At 44.0% G+C, this 20,202-nt stretch overlaps 1 protein-coding gene across 4 annotated transcripts in view; it reads right to left on the bottom strand.

Annotated features, from left to right (window-relative positions):
- The window catches only part of rbm47 (RNA binding motif protein 47), a 223,951-nt gene extending 203,958 nt beyond the window's left edge, over positions 1-19,993 (bottom strand). For 2 of the 4 annotated variants that reach the window (XM_067988422.1, XM_067988469.1), the window contains exons 1-2: positions 19,893-19,991; positions 19,182-19,277 (exon numbers count right to left, since the gene is read on the bottom strand). The gene's annotated coding sequence lies outside the window, so the exon portion shown is untranslated. Of the gene's footprint in view, positions 1-19,181; positions 19,278-19,892 lie in introns of all 4 variants that reach the window. The other 2 variants (XM_067988424.1, XM_067988461.1) reach the window with 2 other exon arrangements.
- Between the last annotated feature and the right edge of the window lie 209 nt (positions 19,994-20,202).

The following is a 20,202-nucleotide window of genomic DNA, read 5'->3' as shown; positions in this document are numbered from 1 at the left end:
CATTTTTTTATTTATTTACAATGACATACAGAATAGTAACTTTAAACGAATGAAGTCTGCTCGCCTGCTTGTGGGCGTGACTTCTCTTCCTGACAGATTCTGTGGGCATGTCTTCCAGACTGGCCCATACGAATCAGCTTACGTTGCTGAGAGGATGAATTGACAGCGCACAACCTCACGAAACTTCAAAATCGAGCAAGTGGATGCTGTGAAGCCCGCAGTAAGTACTTTTGTTCTTTTAATTCGCAGGAGCTGCGGACAGCCACGCCACGCTGCTCTGCGCTTTTTCCAGCCCAATTACTTCAATGGAAAGTAATATCATCCGGAGTGTAAAATGGGCATCTGATCCAATCCTGTCAGTTTCCCGCCGGGAGGATTAGGCTAATATTACCCCAATAATGGTTACGGTGCGTTGGGTAGCAGTGAGTGTGGATAAGTGTAAGAAAAAACACAGGCTTGGACATTAGGTCTGATGAAATTGCCCAAGACTGAATCAAGCCAAAGCCAATCCCATTTCCAGAAAAAAACATCATATGCACTAAGGAAGGTTGGAGCAAGCGCCCCATACCTTCTCAGTGGGAGTTTTTGTGTAACTCAGAGAGACAATTGAATAAGAAGAAAAAGGACAGGCAAAAAAGAAATTCATACTCTGACAACAACAGCTCTCTATTAGGGCATGTGATTTTCTTTTTATTGCTCAGGTTTGCTCCAAAACAGACATTTTCACTGTCTCTGGGATTTTTTTAAATGCAAAATTACAGTAATTGAGTAGCAAATCTGTGGTAAGAGAAGAAATTCACAAGATGTCACAGCATGTTAAATCACTTGCCCTAACGTGATGTCAAGTTTCTGCTTCTTTCATTAAGGACTTTGTTTTGTCACAAGAACAAAATAACTGATGTTGCTGGTATCAAGATTACAAGTGCAATATTCAATCAGCATCTCCATTATATTAGGAACAGGAAGGATTTAGAAACCAGATGAGATTCACAGTTTAATCAGTACAGAAGGTAGTGAGTCAACAGTCAGCAATTTTTAATAGGGTTGTGTTTTTCTAAGATTTATTAGGAGTGAATTAAGTCAAGAATTTTAATAGTCACTGTCACATTTCATCAAACCAGTTTTTTTTTCATTTACAAAAAATATTTTTGTGGGACGCACGATTAATTCCAAGACTTATTTATAATATTGTACAGCATTAGGACACAAGAAACTATTGTCTTTTTTTATTCATTCATGGGATGTGAGTGTCGCTGGCAAGGCCAGCATTTATTGCCCATCCCTAATTGCCCTTGGTGCTGGTGAGCCGCCTTCTTGAACCGCTGCATTCCGGGTGTGAAGGTTCTCCCACAGTGCCGTTAGGTAGGGAGTTCCAGGAAAATGACCCAGCGACAATGTCCTTCTAGGTTGTAGAGGTCATGGGTTTGGGAGGTGCTGTCGAAGAAGCCTTGACGAGTTGCTGCAGTGCATTCTGTGGATGGTACACACTGCAGCCATAGTGCACCAGTGGTGGAGGGAGTGAATGTTTAAGGTGGTGGATGGGGTGCCAATCATGCGGGCTACTTTGTCCTGGATGGTGTTGAGCTTCTTGAGTGTTGTTGGAGCTGCACTCATCCAGGCAAGTGGACAGTATTCCATCACACTCCTGACTTGTAGATGGTGGAAAGGCTTTGGGGGGGTCAGGAGGTGAGTCACTCGCCACAAAATACCTAGCCTCTGATCTGCTCTTGTAGCCACAGTATTTATGTGACTGGTCCAGTTAAGTTTCTGGTCAATGGTGACCCCCAGGATGTTGATGGTGGGGGATTCGGTAATGGTAATGCCGATGAATGTCAAGGGGAGGTGGTTAGACCCTCTCTTCTTGGAGATGGTCGTTGCCTGGCACTTGTGTGGTGCAAATTTTACTTGCCACTTATCAGCCCAAGCCTGGATATTGTCCAGGTCTTGATGCACAAGTCAGGAGTTTGATGGAATACTCTCCACTTGCCTGGATGAGTGCAACTCCAACAACACTCAAGAAGCTCGACAACGTCCAGGACAAAGCAGCCCACTTGATTGGTACCCCATCCACCACCTTAAACATTCACTCTCTCCACCACCGGCGCACCGTGGCTGCAGTGTGTACCATCCATAGGATGCACTGCAGCAACTCGCCAGGTCTTGCTGCATGCGGGCACAGACTGCTTCATTATCTGAGGGGTTGCGAATGGAACTGAACACTGTGCAATCATCAGCAAGTATGCCCACTTCTGACCTTATACCAGTGTTGTAGCTGTACTGGATCAGCTTGGGCTAGAGGCATGGCTAGTTCTGGAGCACAAGTCTTCAGCACTACAGCCAGAATGTTTTCGGGGCCCATAGCCTTTGCTATATCTAGTGAAGTGAACCGAATTGGCTGATGACTGGCTTCTGTGATGGTGGGGATCTCAGGAGGAGGAGGCCGAGATGGATCATTCACTCGGCACTTCTGGCTGAAGGTGGTTGCAAACGTTTCAGCCTTGTCTTTTGCACTCACGTGCTGGGCTCTGCCATCATTGAGGATGGGGATGTTCACGGAGCCTCCGCCTCCCGTTAGTTGTTTAATTGTCCAACACCATTCACGACTGGATGTGGCAGGACTGCAGAGCTTTGATCTGATCCATTGGTTGTGGAATCGCTTAGCTCTGTCTATAGCTTATTGCTTCCGCTGTTTAGCATGCATGTAGTCCTGAGTTGTAGCTTCACCAGTTTGGCACCTCATTTTTAGGTATGCCTGGTGCTGCTCCTGGCATGCCCTTCTACACTCCTCATTGTACCAGAGTTGATCCCCTGGCTTGATGGTAATGATAGAGTGAGGAATATGCCGGGCTATGAGGTTACAGATTGTGCTCGAATACAATTCTGCTGCTGCTGATGGCACACAGCGCCTCATGGATGCCCAGTTTTGAGCTGCTAGATCTGTTCTGAATCTATCCCATTTAGCGCGGTGGTAGTGCCACACAACACGATGGACAGTGTGAAGACGGGACTCTGTCTCCACAAGGACTGTGCGGTGGTCACTCCTACCAATGCTGTCATGGACAGATGCATCTGTGACAGGTAGACTGGTGAGGACGAAGTCAAGTAGGTTTCTCCCTCGTGTTGGTTCTCTCACCACCTGCCGCAGGCCCAGTCTGGCAGCAATGTCCTTCAAGACTCGGCCAGTTCGGTCAGTAGTGGTGCTCCCGAGCCACTCTTGGTGATGGTTATTTAAGTCCCCCACCCAGAGTACATTCTGTGCCCATGCCACCCTCAGTGCTTCCTCCAAGTGGTGCTCAACATGGAGGAGGACTGATTCATCAGCCGAGGGAGAGCGGTAAGTGATAATCAGCAGGAGGTTTCCTTGCCCATGTTCGACCTGATGCCATGAGACCTCATGGTGTCCGGAGTCAATGTTGAGGACTCCCAGGGCCACTTCCTCCTGACTGTATACCACTGTACCGCCATCTCTGGTGGGTCTGTCCTGCTGGTGGGACAGGACATACCTGGGGATGGTGATGGATCATGTCATTATCAAACAAAATTGTTCCATCCAGAAAAATATAGGTGGCAGCCGTGGCTCAATGGTACCACTCTTGCCTCTGAGTCATGAAGGTCATGGGTTCAAGTCCTACTCCAGAGACTTGAGCACAAAATTTAGGCTTACACTCCAGTGGCAGTGCTGCACGGTCGGAGGTACCACCTTTTCAATGAGATGTTAAAACGAGGCCCCATCTGCCCTCTCAGGTGGATGTAAAATATCCCATGGCACTGTTTTGAAGAAGTGCAGGGGAGTTCTCCCCTGTGTCCTGGCCAACACATATCCCTCAACCAACATCACTAAAACAGATTATCTGGTCGTTATCTCATTGCTGTTTGTGGGACCTAGCTGTGTGCAAATTGGCTGCCATGTTTCCGACATAACAACAGTGACTGCACTTCAAAAATACTTTAATGGGACATTCATTGGAATTTGGGACGTTCTGAGATTGTGAAATATGTGCAAATTCTTTCTTTCTTTTACTTAAACATTTGTGCACATCATCCAATAAATGATGACAGTTCTCTTTCCTTTGTGCTCTGCCTGAAAAAACCATGAGGAACTAGAAAATGATTGCTCACCTGAGACCTCAAATTGTGCTACAGACTACATTCAAAGCTGTGACTTATCCGTAATTTAAAGGGGAATGAAAATCTATTTGGAGTATTTCTTGTTCAAAGTACTCCTCCAATTTATACTGAAAAATATATACTTATAAAAAGTTTTATTAATCCTTAGGACCCAGCAGATTTGTGTCTCGTTGCTGCTTGTCAATGAGAGATATCCCAGAGCAGCACCATTGAAAGCAAAGAACCTCAAGACCAGTCAGAAAGCTGATCTGGAGTCACCTGACCTTGGGAACTCATCCTACCGCTTGGATTTACTGCGTCCACAGTTAGTAGAATGCTTTCTCAAGGCCTGGATCTGTTCTCAGACCAATTCCTTTTTGCTTTCAATGGAGCTGTTCCATGACACACAGGGCTGTCCCCAGTCAAATGATGTAGCAGTGAGGAAACCCAGCCTGTCAAGCCTTGATGGGAGGTAAAGACTTGAATTTTTTCTGTATGAACTTTTTCTATTTTGGGCACCCAATGTCAGTAACAAGCACTCTGAAATCAGATATAATATACAAAATAAAGCTAACTCTGTTCTTCATCAACAATATATCACAGCCGCAACCTCAGAAGACCACCCTTTACTGAACCAGTATGATTTTTCTCCATTTCTCACATCTGTGGCTTCTCTAAGTGAGACTGCCAATTTAGTGCTAGTTAGGGGTAGTTTTTTGCTGTAGGCCCAAGCCCAGTCGGAACTGAAATGAGACTGCCCAAACTCATTTCACATAAGCCTCTTATAGCCAGAAGCCAGAGGAGACAGCCACCAAAGGGACCATTTATTTGCTAATTTGTAAGCCTGTCTCAGATCCACCGTTTTGTTCTTAGCAAAGGAGCAGCCTCTATCTTAAACCATAAAATAGTGGTTTAAAACAAATTTAAATATATGAGCCTACCAAGAAACAGTATTGTAATTTTAAAAATATTTTCATATCATTACAATATAAAATGAGGGAGTAATTTAAATAAAATATGCTTTCTCTAGGTTTTCCTTCCCTTTTAGTGTTTTGTTTGTATGATAAAACCATTAGAAGAAGTGGTTCTGGAATATAGCCTGAGACTGCTGGTTTTGTGAAATCCACCTTCATTCCATTGTGAGGTGAATTTCACAACACCAGATCAGCTCACAAACTTCCTTGGCCCAGGTCTGTGGCTAATTGCAGCACCTTTGATATCACCCCAGCTGAGATGAACTAACTCAGCAGACAGCAGGAATTGAACTTCAGACTAACAACTTGGTACCATACTGGGCAATCCATCTACCATCTACCTTTTTTTAAATAGAGGAAATGTATGAAAAAAAATCACTGGTGGACATTTGATGGATTCATTTTGGTAGGAAGAATGAGGAGAGGCAATATAAACTAAATGGTACAATTTTAAAGCGGGTTCAGGAACAGAGAGACCTGGTGTAAGGAGAAGGTGTAAGTACATAAGTCTTTGATGGTGGAAGAGCAAGTTGAGAGGGCTGTTAAAAAACATATGGGATCCTTGGCTTTATAAATACAGGTATAGAGTACAAAAGCAAGGAAGTTATGTTAAACCTTTATAAAACACTGGTTAGGCCCCAGCTGGAGTATTGTGGCCAATTCTGGGAATCACACTTTAGAAAGGATGTCAAGACCTTAGACAGGGTGCAGAAGAGATTTACTAAAATGGTGAGGGGCTTCAGTTATGTGGAGAGACTAGAGAAACCGGGGTTGTTCTCCTTAGAGCAGAGAGGGTTAAGGGGAGATTTCATAGAGGTGTTCAAAACCATGAAGGGTTTTGATAGAGTGAATAAGGAGAAACTGTTCCGAGTGGCAGAAGGGTCGGCAACCAGAGGACACAACCAGAGGACACAAATTTAAGGTAATTAGCAAAAGAATCAGAGGCGACATGAGGAAAAATAAATTTACCCAGAGAGTTGTTGTGATCTGATGCACTGCCTGAAAAGGTGGTGGAAGCAGATTCAATAATAACTTTCAAAAGGGAATTGGATAAATATCTGAAGGGGAAAAATTTTCAGGGCTATGGGGAAAGAGCAAGGGAGTGGGACTAATTGGATAGCTCTTTCAAAGAGCCGGCACAATGCTGTTTGCAAAATAACAACTGTGTTTGGCTACGTAACCACAGTTACTGCACACGGACTTCAGTGGTTCAAGGAGGCGGCTCACCACCACCTTCTCAAAGGCAATTAGGGCTGTGCAATAAATGCTGGCCTTGCCAGCGACACCCACATCCCATGAACAAATTTTAAAAACTTAAAAGTAAATTTATTGTACCTAAAGTGATTTAGAAACATTTGGCGAATTCTGCACTGGTGAAATGCTCAGTGCATTAAAAGGAAGAACTTGCATTTTTGTAGCACCTTTCACAACCTCAGGACATCCCAAAGCACTTTACAAACAATGAAGTTCTTTTGAAATGTAGTCAATAGTATAATGTAGGAAATGTGGTAGCCAATTTGTGCACAGCAAGTTCCTACAAACAGCACTGAGATAAACAACCAGATAATCTGTTTTAGTAATGTTGGTTGAGAGATAAATGTTGGTCAGGACACTGGGGAGAACTCCCCTGTTCTTCAAATAGTGCCATGCGATCTTTTACATCTCCCTCAAAGGGCAAACGGGGTCTCGGTTTAACGTCTCACCCGAAAGATGGCACCTCCGACAGTGCAGCTCTCCCTCAGTACTGCACTGAAGTGTCAGCCTAGATTATGTGTTCAGGTCTCTAGAATGGGACTTAAATCACAACCTTCTGACTCAGAGGCGGGGGTGCTACAACTAAGCCAAGTAGCAATTGGCTGCAATCCACAGCAGCAGAGCAGATGAGGGGATTTCTGGATTTTAGTCTCCAGAATGTTGTCACCAAAGAGGCAGTGCTAGAAGGAGGCAGGGATAGTGTAAAAAGAGAAAAGTGGGTGACCATCCACAGAGGCAGCAGAGGGAAACAGGATTCACAGGTGCAGGGAACCCCTGAGTTACTGGAACTGTCCCACAGATAGATTGGGGGTAACTTTCAATTTTAGTGGGGGCATAAAACTAGCGGTATTGCATCAGCTGCCGCTTATACTCACCGCCCAATTTTCATTACTTTTGGGAAGGGAGGGAAAGCAACCAAAAGTCTTGGTCTATAGAAAAATTTAAGCACTTGGTATTACAGGAAATGTACCAGCATGGCTAAAAAGTTGGTTGACAGACAGGAAAATGGGTGTTGTTCAGACTGTAGAATGGTTGGAAGTGGTGTACTAATGGTTGGGTCAGTGCTGGATCCATTTTTGAGTCTCAATATTTTTATAAATAGATGATTTGCACTTTCGCATGGAGAGCACAACATTGAAGTTTGCAAAAGCAGAGGTTTGGAAACAATGAGGATTGTAAAAGATTTCAGCATCACTACTGACCGAGTTGGCCGAGTCCTGAAGGACATAGCTGCTAGACTGGGCCTGCGGCAGGTGGTGAGCGAACCAACATGAGGGAAAAACTTACTTGACCTCGTCCTCACCAATCTACCTGTCGCAGATGCATCTGTCCATGACAGTATTGGTAGGAGTGACCACCGCACAGTCCTCGTGGAGATGAAGTCCCGTCTTCGCACTGAGGACACCATCCAACGTGTTGTGTGGCACTACCACCGTGCTAAATGGGATAGATTCAGAACAGATCTAGCAGCTCAAAACTGGGCATCCATGAGGCGCTGTGGGCCATCAGCAGCAACAGAATTGTATTCCAGCACAATCTGTAACCTCATGGCCTGGCATATTCCTCACTCTACCATTACTAACAAGCCAGGGGATCAACCCTGGTTCAACGAGGAGTGTAGAAGAGCATGCCAGGAGCAGCACCAGGCGTACCTAAAAATGAGGTGCCAACCTGGTGAAGCTGCAACTCAGGACTACATGCATGCTAAACAGCGGAAGCAACATGCTATAGACAGAGCTAAGCGATTCCACAACCAACGGATCAGATCAAAGCTCTGCAGTCCTGCAACATCCAGTTGTGAATGGTGGTGGACAATTAAACAGCTAACGGGAGGAGGAGGCTCTGTAAACATCTCCATCCTCACTGATGGCGGAGTCCAGCATGTGAGTGCAAAAGACAAGGCTGAAGCGTTTGCAACCATCTTCAGCCAGAAGTGCCGAGTGGATGATCCATCTCGGCCGCCTCCCGAAATCCCCACCATCACAGAAGCCAGTCTTCAGCCAATTCGATTCACTCCACGTGATATCAAGAAACGGCTGAGTGCACTGGATACAGCAAAGGCCATGGGCCCCTACAACATCCCGGCTGTAGTGCTGAAGACTTGTGCTCCAGAACTAGCTGCGCATCTAGTCAAGCTGTTCCAGTACAGCTACAACACTGGCATCTACCCGACAATGTGGAAAATTGTCCAGGTATGTCCTGTCCACAAAAAGCAGGACAAATCCAATCCGGCCAATAACCGCCCCATCAGTCTACTCTCGATCATCAGCAAAGTGATGGAAGGTGTCGTCGACAGTGCTATCAAGCGGCATAAGAACATAAGAACATAAGAAATAGGAGCAGGAGTAGGCCAATCGGCCCCTCGAGCCTGCTCCGCCATTCAATAAGATCATGGCTGATCTGATCCTAACCTCAAATCTAAATTCATGTCCAATTTCCTGCCCGCTCCTTGTAACCCCTAATTCCCTTTACTTCTGGAAACTGTCTATTTCTGTTTTAAATTTATTTAATGATGTAGCTTCCACAGCTTCCTGGGACAGCAAATTCCACAGACCTACTACCCTCTGAGTGAAGAAGTTTCTCCTCATCTCAGTTTTGAAAGAGCAACCCCCTATTCTAAGATTATGCCCCCTCGTTCTAGTTTCACCCATCCTTGGGAACATCCTTACCGCATCCATCCGATCAAGCCCCTTCACAATCTTATATGTTTCAATAAGATCGCCCCTCATTCTTCTGAACTCCAATGAGTAGAGTCCCAATCTACTCAACCTCTCCTCATATGTCCGCCCCCTCATCCCCGGGATTAACCGGGTGAACCTTCTTTGTACTGCCTCGAGAGCAAGTATGTCTTTTCTTAAGTATGGAGACCAAAACTGTATGCAGTATTCCAGGTGCGGTATCATCAATACCTTATATAACTGCAGCAATACCTCCCTGTTTTTATATTCTATCCCACTAGCAATGAAAGCCAACATTCCATTGGCCTTCTTGATCACCTGCTGCACCTGCATACTAACCTTTTGATTTTCTTGCACTAGGACCCCCAGACCCCTTTGTACTGCAGTACTTTCCAGTTTCTCACCATTAAGATAATAACTTGCTCTCTGATTTTTCCTGCCAAAGTGCATAACCTCACATTTTCCAATATTGTATTGCATCTGCCAAATCTCCGCCCACTCACCGACCTGTCTATATCCCCTTGTAGGTTTTTTATGTCCTCCTCACTCTCTACTTTCCCTCCCATCTTTGTATCATCTGCAAACTTTGATATGTTACACTCGGTCCCCTCCTCCAAATCGTTAATATAGATTGTAAAGAGTTGGGGACCCAGCACCGACCCCTGCGGAACACCACTGGCTACTGGTTGCCAGTCCGAGAATGAACCATTTATCCCAACTCTCTGCTTCCTGTTAGATAACCAATCCTCCACCCATGCCAGAATATTACCCCCAATCCAGTGCTTCTTTATCTTGAGCAATAATCTTTTATGTGACACCTTGTCGAATGCCTTCTGGAAGTCTAAATACACTACATCCACTGGTTCCCCTTTATCCACCCTGTACGTTATGTCCTCAAAGAACTCAAGCAAATTTGTCAGACATGACTTCCCCTTCGTAAAGCCATGCTGACTTTGTCCTATTAAATTATGTTTATCCAAATGTTCCGGTACTGTCTCCTTAATAATAGACTCCAAAATTTTATCCAGTTAGGCTAACTGGTCTATAATTTCCAGCCTTCTGCCCACTACCCTTTTTAAATAAGGGTGTTACATTAGCAATTTTCCAATCTGCCGGGACCTTTGCCGAGTCCAGAGAATTTTGGAAAATTATTACCAAAGCATCCACAATCCCTACTGCCACTTCCCTCAAGACCCTAGGATGTAAGCCATCAGGTCCAGGGGATTTATCCGCCTTGAGTCCCATTAATTTACTGAGTACCAATTCCTTAGTGATTTTAATCGTATTTAGCTCCTCCCCACCTAGAGCCCCCTGTTTGTCCAGTGTTGGGATATTCTTAGTGTCCTCTACCGTAAAGACTGAAACAAAATATTTGTTCAGCATTTTTGCCATCTCCATGTTTCCCACCATTAATTTCCCGGTCTCATCCTCTAAGGGACCTACGTTTGCCTTAGCCACCCTTTTTCTTTTTATACAATTGTAGAAACTCTTGCTATCTGTTTTTATATTTTTTGCTAATTTATTTTCATAATCTATCTTCCCTTTCTTAATCAATCCTTTAGTTACTTTTTGCTGTCTTTTGAAGACTTCCCAATCTTCTATCCTCCCACTAAGTTTGGCTACTTTTATGTCCTTGTTTTTAGTCGGATACTATCCTTAATTTCTTTACTTAGCCACGCATGGCTGCCATTTCTTTTACACCCTTTTTTCCTCAGTGGAATATATATTTTTTGAAAGTTGTAAAATAACTCCTTAAATGAACACCACTGCTCATGTACCGTCTTACCCTTTAATCTATTTTCCCAGTCCACTTTAATCAATTCCGCTCTCATACCATCATAGTCTCCTTTATTCAAGCTCAGTACGCTTGTATGAGAAACAACCTTCTCACCCTCTAATTGGATATGGAATGTAACCATGTTATGGTCACTCATTCCAAGGGGATCCTTAACTAGGACATTATTAATTAATCCTGGCTCATTACACAGGACCAGGTCCAAGGTTGCTTGCCCCCTTGTAGGATCAGTTACATACTGCTCAAGAAATCCATCCCTAATACACTCAATAAACTCTTCCTCAAGGCTGCCCTGCCCAATTTGATTTGTCCAGTTAATATGATAGTTAAAATCTCCCATAATTATAGCTGTTCCCTTATTACATGCCCCGACTATTTCCTGATTAATACTTCTTCCAGCAGAGTTGCAACTATTAGGAGGCCTATATACTACGCCCACTAGTGTTTTTTTCCCCTTATCTCTACCCAAACTGTTTCATTATCCTGATCCTTTGTCCCAATATCTTTTCTCTGTATTACAGTGATTCCTTCCCTTATTGACATAGCCACCCCACCTCCCCTTCCTTCCTGCCTGTCCTTCCTGATTGTTAAATACCCTGGCACATTTAATTCCCAGTCGTTGTCACCCTGCAGCCATATTTCTGTAATGGCCACAAGATCATACCCATACGTAGTTATTTGTGCCGTTAACTCGTCCATTTTGTTATGAATGCTACGTGCATTCAGATAAAGAACTTTCAAATATGTTTTGTGACACTTAGTTCCTGCTTTTTCCTTTTTTAACACTTTACCTTTTACTCCATACCTTCTGTCCCTTCCTGACACGCTTTCCTCTGTCTCCCTGCTCAGGTTCCTCACCCCCTGCCACAGCTTTGATGCTGGGTTAATCGCCTTACGCCGTCTAGTTTTTATTTTATCTGTCGTGCCTAAAGTACACTTTCTTTCCGCTGCTCTACGCTTTTCCCTTTCACTTGTTCTTGAACAACTGTTTGTACTATTTGTATTGTAGATTTCCCCTGGGTCTTCCCCTCTCTTGCTGCTCTCAACTTTATTCCCTTCTGACTCCCCGTTCAGGTTCCCATCCCCCTGCCACTCCAGTTTAAACCTTCCCCAACAGCACTAGCAAACACCCCCGCGAGGACATTGGTCCCGGTCCTGCTCGGGTGTAACCCGTCCCGCTTGCACAGGTCCCACCTTCCCCAGAACTGGTCCCAATGTCCCAGGAATCTAAATCCCTCCCTCCCACACCATCCCTGCAGCCACGCATTCATCCTGTCTACTCTCCTGTTCCTATACTCACTAGCACGTGGCACCGGTAGTAATCCTGAGATCACTACCTTTGAAGTCCTGCTTTTTAATTTATCTCCTAACTCCTTAAATTCACCTGCAGGACCCCATCCCTTTTTTTAACCTATGTCGTTGGTACCAATATGGACCACGACGACTGGCTGTTCACCCTTCCCCTCCAGAATGCCCTGCAGTCGCTCCGTGACATCCTTGACCCTAATACCAGGGAGGCAACATACCATCCTGGAGTCACATTTGCGGCCGCAGAAACGCCTATCTGTTCCCCTTACAATTGAATCCCCTATCACTATAGCCCTGTCACTCTTCTTCCTCCCCTCCTGTGCAGCAGAGCCACCCGTGGTGCCCCGAACCTGGCTCTTGCTGCTTTCCCCTGATAAGCCATCTCCCCCAACAGTATCTAAAGCAGAATATCTGTTTGAGAGGGAGATGGCCCCAGGGGACTCCTGCTCTACCTGCGTAGTCCTTTTACTCTGCCTGGCGGTCACCCATTTCCTTTCTGCCTGCGTAATCTTTACCTGCGGTGTGACCACCTCACTGAACGTGCTATCCACGACAGTCTCAGCATCGCGGATGCTCCACAGTGAATCCACCCGCAGCTCCAGCTCCGAAAGATGGTTAGCCAGTAGCTGCAGCTGGACACACTTCCTGCACACATGGTCGCCAGGGACACTGGTAGTGTCCATGACTTCCCACATAGTGCAGGAGGAGCATATCACGGGTGCGAGCTCTGCTGCCATGACTTGCCTTAGACTCTCAGACTCTCCTCCCGCTCTAGGTCTCCCCTTTTATACTGTGCTCACCTCTCTGACTCTCCTGCCTCACCTGTGACGTCGCACAGTAGTTGTCTCTTGTTGCAGGTCTGCTGCTGCTTTTATTCCCCAATCTCAGTCTTCTACTCTCAGGTCCACCGCCGCTCTGGGGAAAAAGTTAGGAAAAGCAAGGCAAAGCAGCACCTCCTTCCCCCACTGCACCGAACTCCCACACGTACCAAACTCTCAGCAGCTCACACTGTGTTGTCCGCACACCGTGCTGTTCACACTGACAGGCCCCTGTATTTCTACAGTTTGTGACTCAGATGAGTCAGGCCTGCCCCACCTTCAAGTACCAGTTTAATCTGGCTAACCAATTAACTTGCTACAGCAGCTCTCTCTGCTGAAGCCTGACAGAAACTTAAAAATTTAAACTTTAAAATTGAACTTAAACAGTTGAAGCAATATGCACTAGATTTAAAGAGATTAACCCTTAAACTCCCACACGTACCAAGTTTGTCAACTTATCAATAACCTGCTCACCTATGCTCAGTTTGGGTTCCGCCAGGACCACTCGTCTCCAGACCTCATTACAGCCTTGGTCCAAACATGGACAAAAGAGCTGAATTCCAGAGGTGAGGTGAGAGTGACTGCCCTTGACATCAAGGCAGCATTTGACCGAGTGTGGCACCAAAATTGAAGTCAATGGGAATCAGGGGGAAAACTCTCCAGTGGCTGGAGTGATACCTAGCACAAAGGAAGATGGTAGTGGTTGTTGGTGGCCAATCATCTCAGCCCCAGGACATTGCTGCAGGAGTTCCTCAGGCCAGTGTCCTAGGCCCAACCATCTTCAGCTGCTTCATCAATGACCTTCCCTCCATCATAAGGTCAGAAATGGGGATCAGTTCCATTCGCAACCCCTCAGATAATGAAGCAGTCCGAGCCCGCATGCAGCAAGACCTGGACAACATCCAGGCTTGGGCTCATAAGTGGCAAGTAACATTCGTGCCAGAAAAGTGCCAGGCAATGACCATCTCCAACAAGAGAGAGTCTAACCACCTCCCCTTGACATTCAACGGCATTACCATCGCCGAATCCCCCACCATCAACATCCTGGGGGTCAACCATTGACCAGAAACTTAACTGGACCAGCCACATAAATACTGTGGCCACAAGAGCAGGCCAGAGGCTGGGTATTCTGCGGCGAGTGACTCACCTCCTGACTCCCCAAAGCCTTTCCACCATCTACAAGGCACAAGTCAGGAGTGTGATGGAATACTCTCCACTTGCCTGAACGAGTGCAGCTCCAACAACACTCAAGAAGCTCGACACCATCCAGGACAAAGCAACCCGCTTGATTGGCACCCCATCCACCACCCTAAACATTCACTCCCTTCACCACCGGCTCACAGTGGCTGCAGTGTGTACCATCCACAGGATGCACTGCAGCAACTCGCCAAGGCTTCTTCGACAGCACCTCCCAAACCCGCGACTTCTACCACCTAGAAGGACAAGAGCAGCAGGTACATGTGAACAACACCACCAGCACGTTCCCCTCCAAGTCACACACCATCCAGACTTGGAAATCCTTCATAGTCGCAGGGTCAAAATCCTGGAACTCCCTTCCTAACAGCACTTTGGGGGAACCTTCACCACACGGACTGCAGCGGTTCAAGAAGGCGGCTCACCACCACCTTCTCAAGGGCAATTAGGGATGGGCAATAAATGCCGGCCTCGCCAACGATGTCCACATCCCATGAACGAATAAAAAGACAGATTAGTGAAATGGGAAAATAGGTGCAAGATACAGATGTGGTTAAATGTGAGGTAACATATTTTGGGAGGAAAAATAAGGAATGGGAGTACACACAATGATGCTTTGCTAAAGCCTATGAATGAACAGAGAGACATAAGGATTCAAATACATAATTTCCTGAAAGTGCGCAGACATGATGGACCGAATGGTCGCCTATGCTGTAAACTTCTTTGGTTCTATGTTTCTAATTTCTGTCCAAAATTTAAAGCCCTTCAAACAACTAAATACGTACTTATGTAAAATGTGAACAATTTGGGTTACCAAATTAATTGAACTCCTGCCACCCTTTTCCATTCTATTGCAAACATTGAATGAAACATTGTGATGGTAAGAGCCACAATGCAAAACCACTTGTTACTGACTCCCCAAGTTTTGTAGTTACTTATAGGTTCCTCCTCCGTTATTCACTAGCTTCCCTCAAGCCTCCGCTTGATGTTCCTCATCTTGGTGTCTAGCTCAGATCAATTCCTGCAGAGGAGAAGGATACGGGTTTGAAGTATGAAAAGCTGAAAAATGGTCAGATCCCACACTCATGTTCTTCTGACTATCAAACTGTATCATGAAGAGGATAAACCTACTCTCTGTGCTACAAAGATCTATCATATTGATGTTTAATGTTGCAGTGTGGTGCATAAAAAAAATCTATCCTGGTGCTCTTGTGTTGGAGTCCAGAAAGCATAAGAGTATGCCTGACTTTTAATTTACAGGAAAGGAAACCCATTTTTTATCGTAAGGATTGCAGTAATTCACTATCTATTTAAAAACACGAGGGGTCTCCGTTGTAACCCCTCTCTGATGAGATCCACAGCTCAATCAATTAGAGCCGGACCTTTCAGGAGTGAGATTAGCAAACATTTCTACACACAAAGGGTTTGGAACCCTCTTCCGCAAACGGCAAATGATGCTAGCTCAATTGCTAAATTTAAATCTGAGATAGATAGCTTTTTGGCAACCAAAGGTATTAAGAGATATGGGCCAAAGGCAGGTATATGGAGTTAGATCACAGATCAGCCATGATCTTATCAAATGGCGGAGCAGGCTCGAGGGGCTGAATGGCCTACTCATGTTCCTATATTCCTATGTTCCTGTATTCCTAATCTGAATGCCAGGTAGCACTGAAAGTCATAATGGCTTTTCAAATTTGTCAACCCTTTCTGTATTCTTTCTGGCTCAGGAAGTTTAAAGTCTCTAAAATAAGAACAAAATGCTCGAAATGCACAGCAAGGTGATTAACATCTGAAAGAGAGAGATAGGTTCATGTGATTCACTCAAAATTCTGATGTATGTTTCCCCTGTTTCCATTATATAGAATTTTTTTTATCCAAGCACAATCTTGGAACCAGCCACAATTTTGGAAAGCTAGTTACCCATTCTATAACTATCACTGCCCAGGACACATTGTTCTTTAACAGAATAGTTCATTCTGTAAATAATGAAATAGCTTGTGACTTTTAAGGAACGTTGAAAACAAAGTATCAAAGCTTATGAGAAAGTATACACATCTGAACCTTGGATCCGTCCTTACCATATTTCATATCCTTTTGGACAGATTTACTTGCTTTTAGTTAGAAATGCAGAAAGTGAATCATTAATTCTACATTTATTTAGAAATGATATTGTCAGCAAAATTCTCTAAACTATGCAAATAATATATCAAAGTACATTTCTCTGCACTTTATAAGTAAATATGTCTATGTATTGAGAGATATTAATATATCCCCGCGATCTTTACTAATAATTATTTTGGATTTTTGTGATCCTACCAAATAACAGACAAACAGGAACGTCCAGCAACTGGTATCCATGGTATCCAGGGTATGATTGTCAATCAAAATCAAACTGAAATAATATTTGTGAGGAAAGTAAATGGAGTAACATGATAATCTTTTTTTTAAAAGTCAGCACTTAGTTTTAGTTCCCAATGAACTCTGGCATACTTCGGATACTTTAGAGGTCTCTGCTGGGCCTGAAGACTGTCACATGCTTAACCCCTCCCACTCTTCCACGGGGCAGTGGCAGAGATACTGTCAGCAAGAATGAGGCAGTTGTGAGTCACTCTCCCATGCCTGCCAAGTTGCACTAGATAAAAGGAATCCACAATTGTATTAAATTAAGCATTTAATGAATGAGGTGTAGAAATTAATCCTATCACTATTTTCATAATGAAATAGACATATCTTTCCACTACACATGCTTAGTAGAACTTTACCAAAACAAAAATCTTTCCCATCTTTTTAAAAATCCCTTTACTGACCATCACTATTGTCCAGCTAAGACAGGTGGACAGCTCATGGTATGTTTGGCTTCAGATGACAGTGTTACTTAATGGCTTAACTAAGTGAGGTAAGTTTTCAATTCATTCAATCTTTATTTTTTTAATTATTCATTCATGGGATGTGGGCATCACTGGCAAGGTCAGCATTTATTGCCCATCCCTAATTGCCCTTGAGAAGGTGGTGGTGAGCTGCCTTCATCAACCGCTGCAGTCCGTGTGGTGAAGGTTCTCCCACAGTGCTGTTAGGGAGGCAGTTCCAGGATTTTGACCCAGCGACGATGAAGGAATGGCGATATATTTCCAAGTCAGGATGGTGTGTGACTTGGAGGGGAACGTGCAGTTGGTGTTGTTCCCATGTACCTGCTGCCCTTGTCCTTCTAGATAGTAGAGGTCGGGGGTTTGGGAGGTGCTGTCGAAGAAGCCTTGGCGAGTTGCTGCAGTGCATCTTGTAGATGGTACACACTGCAGCCACTGTGCACTGGTGGAGGGAGTGAATGTTTAAGGTGGTGGATGGGGTGCCAATTAATTAATTAATTGCTTAAAGCCTTTGCCAACACAATAGGCTGTGAAAAGTCTTCTGTGGTCTCAATTTGCTTGCTGGAGGTTTAAGTACAGGGCAGATCTAAGATTTTCTGCAAGAGAGAAGACTTACTTCAGAGAGGCTAATAAACCATCAGACAGCATACCTGGTGCCTGAGCTTCTAGGTGGGGTATTTGAATTATCACTGGTGTATTATCCTTTCTGCCACTTGTCTTTATTTAAATGACAATCACTGCAACAGTTTAAATTCCAGACAGTAGTGGTATGAAGTACTGGACCTCTCCACTTTCTCATATGAATTTTAACATCCTATTGGCTTGACGTTATAGAGCAATGAATTCTTCTATGTTTAACAAAACAGACCTAACACTAAATAAAGCTACCCCTTCAGCTGCCTAGGCCCTAAGACCTGGAATTGCCACCCTAAACCTCTCCGCCTCTCTATCTCTCTCCCCTCCTTTAAGGCACTCCTTAAAACCTACCTCTTTAACCAAGCTTTTGGTCACTTGTCCTAATACCTCCTTATTTGGTGTCAAATTTTGTTTGATTTAACACTCCTGCGAAGTGCCTTGAGACCTTTTACTAGGTAAAAGGTGCTATATAAATGCAAGTTGTTGTTATTGTTGTAGGAGTTTACAAACCATATCTGGAGATAATGTATGCCCTTTGATGGTTACAAAACAGTAATATTTTAAATTTCAGATTAAAGTACAAACTAGTCAAGCTTTGCCCTAGTGCTGCTTTGTGGGATGACATCTTTATGATCACTCCTATCTATCAGTCTTTATTTCACATTGGTGAGGCTAGCTCATTATCCTCAAACCAAGGTGGCCTTTCTATTGCTGCAATTAGAAATTCCTGATGATTTAGCTTCTTTAGATCGTTCCCTCAATGTCACATCCTATTCATCAGCAATGTAACGCAATAACAATATAACAAAAGCATCAGAGATTCTTTTAATTCCATTTGGACAGCATATTATTTAATAACAATGCAACAAAACTGTCAGAAAAAAAGTTGCAGACTTGAGGATACGTCGATATATCCGTTTTGCTTGGTTACAGCAACAGGTAATGCTTGTGTGTGTACACACACCAAGAACTGTCCCTTCTAAATTCATCCGAATTTTTGTTCAAAGTATTGATGGACCAGATTGAAAAGAGTTGCGAATTGATCACGTTCAATTGCTATTTCTAGATCTTTTGATTTCAATCCGAGAAAAAAATAAGGCAATTATTTTAATAGTAATGTTCTCATAAAAGGAAACAGTTTGCGAACGATTATCTGTGCCATGGTGATACCAACGTGTCACCAGCACCCTTCAATTTACAAGCCTTCACGCCTCATTATTTTGAATGGCAAAACAATAGAGCGGAAAAACGAGTACAATATTATACTTTGCTTTTTAACGTATTTTAACAGCCGTGGATACCTACACGAAAAGAAAACCCTTTACGTCAAACATTATGAATTCGGAGGTGTCTGCATTTATTATAGATTAGTAATAGTGATTAGGAAACAGTGATCGACTACAAGACTTTTAACATCTCCCAGTATACTCAATCATTGATCAGATGAAAATCACATTCAGCTTTTATTGAAAAATCTAGTGACGTGGTCGATGTCGAGTTGTTACTGGAATGAGTTCTAACATCAATCGGTTAAAATAAAGTTTAAGATGTACCTGCGACGTAGCTCACAGGTGGCAGCTCCCCGCCGCGGTATCGGTGACCGGTGAATCGTTGGAGATGAGTCCCAGCTCAGGGTATTGATTATATACCTTATAAAAATAAGTAAGAAGCAAAAAGCAATACTGTAATAATGCGCTGGAATCAAACCAGTCCCGCAAAGGAGGAAGTGAATCGGAATCTGTGAATCAGGAAGCGTCAATGAAAAAAAGCAAAGTTTTCAAAGGCATTGACATTGCCTTGCATTACTCTATTAAGTTCAGAAAGTATTAGATCCATCGTATATGTGTATAGATTTTATTGCAGAATCTCCCCCCCCCCCCCCCCCCTCCACCACCATGAAAACTCCAGATAGGTTTTGAATGTGACTGTGTAAAAACCCTTCCATCTGGATAGGGCAAATCTAGCAACGAAATGAACTAGAATTATAAAGTCAATATGTAAGGGGGAAATAATTGAAACCGGATCCCAATGCTGTAGAAGGATTTTTATAAAATTTAAATAGCGCCGTTGTTATGGGCTGCAGAAATGTGCAGGATAAAACACTGCACTTCCCTAAAAGTGTGGCTTTGTGAACTTCAACAACCTTCTTCCATTTGCCAATGACGCTTGGAGACAGAAACATGAAACAAGAGGTAACATGTAAATGACTGAATTTATATGTAAAATGTCAGTCAGCGCCAGGAGGAGAAACCAGTCACACTTACAAAAAACCTTGAGCTGGATGAGACAGGCTCCCTGCCGCCAGCACCAGCCCGGCCTTACCCAAGAGCTGGTGCAGCGCAGGTTCTTATCAGGAAGTTAGTCGCTCGCAAACCCTCGGGTTTCGCAGGAGAGCTCATTCTTGGCGCGGCTGAATGCCTCATCAGCCACGTCCACATACAAAGTGCGTGAGTCCTTTGTTTCTGGTTATCAGTTTCTGTGTTTGTATGTTACAAACTGGGAAGACAAGCTTCTGTGGTTAAAATGCTCTCTTCCTTTGAAGTCTCTGTACTGTAAAGGAGTGGGTCCCTGATA

Source organism: Heptranchias perlo, chromosome 1, assembly GCF_035084215.1.
Source record: "Heptranchias perlo isolate sHepPer1 chromosome 1, sHepPer1.hap1, whole genome shotgun sequence".
In the NCBI taxonomy this organism is placed as follows: domain Eukaryota; kingdom Metazoa; phylum Chordata; class Chondrichthyes; order Hexanchiformes; family Hexanchidae; genus Heptranchias; species Heptranchias perlo.
Note: the sequence above shows the minus strand (reverse complement) of the source record. Positions and strands in the feature narration are given on the sequence as shown.